At 49.7% G+C, this 1,000-nt stretch overlaps 1 protein-coding gene across 1 annotated transcript in view; it reads right to left on the minus strand.

Annotated features, from left to right (window-relative positions):
• The window catches only part of ptprma (protein tyrosine phosphatase receptor type Ma), a 50,700-nt gene that overhangs the window by 28,208 nt on the left and 21,492 nt on the right, over nucleotides 1-1,000 (minus strand). The window lies entirely within an intron of this gene.

Consider the following 1,000-nt stretch of genomic DNA (forward strand, 5'->3'; position numbering starts at 1 on the left):
TGTGTGTGTGTGTGTGTGTGTGTGTGTGTGTGTGTGTTGGGAGAGATCTGTCTGGTTGCTGGGTTCGGCTGTAGTTAGTCACACGGTGAAGCAGGAAGGAGGTGAACTCTTCCTCCTCCTCTTCCTACATAACTCACGGTGAACAGACTCTAACCGCCTCCTCCCTGTGTGTCCTCACTCAGCCTGTCTCTCACGTGATTGGCTCTGTGATTTAGGACTGCTGCATTCTCATTCGTCAGCGGGTTAACCTCTGTGAGCATGAGCGTTATCTGCCCGGCTCATTGTGAACTCTGGCTGTCCGTCCATAACTCAGGCAGGAAGTGTGGCAGGTCAATAGGAGATAAGACAAAGGCGGCGGCGGGCCAAGCAGAGAGGCAGCGAGCGTTAAAGCGACGGTTCGATACTTCATTACTCTGACATCAAACCTGCAGCAGCATCTGAACCTGCAGGAACAGCAGCCTGACCGCCTGAGGACTGCACCACTGCACCTGAGCTTCGTTAACCAGCTAATTAACTCCATCACCCGACGGTGTCCACATTAATGACAAGAACCACTCGAACCAAGAAGCCTGAACAGTAAAACCTCCAGGAATCGTTTTTCAGGAGAATCACTGAAACAACCATGTCCTCCAGGTCAGGGAAGACTAGGAATGTTCCAGAACGAGCAATGATACCAGTTACCATGACGACGCAGATGCTACACAGCTCTAAGTTATGATGTCACGAGGTGACCTTTGACCCCATCCAATCACTGAACAGATGCTGAAAACAGATACATGTGTGGATGAGACAAAATTTTCTGAAACTGGAATTATTAAAGAGGAACGATCCAGAGTCATAGATCTAGGGTTATCGATCACAGCTTCAGTTGTTCCATCTGTAAACTAGAGATCAGGCTGACCTCTGACCTCTGACCTGAGCCTCCAGAGCCACATAAAGCCGGTTCCTCAGTGGACCTTCTAGCAGCTGCAGAACATTCAGGACCAGAGGACTAAAGTCT

The sequence above is a fragment of the Poecilia formosa genome, unplaced genomic scaffold, assembly GCF_000485575.1.
Source record: "Poecilia formosa unplaced genomic scaffold, Poecilia_formosa-5.1.2 Scaffold404, whole genome shotgun sequence".
NCBI lineage: Eukaryota > Metazoa > Chordata > Actinopteri > Cyprinodontiformes > Poeciliidae > Poecilia > Poecilia formosa.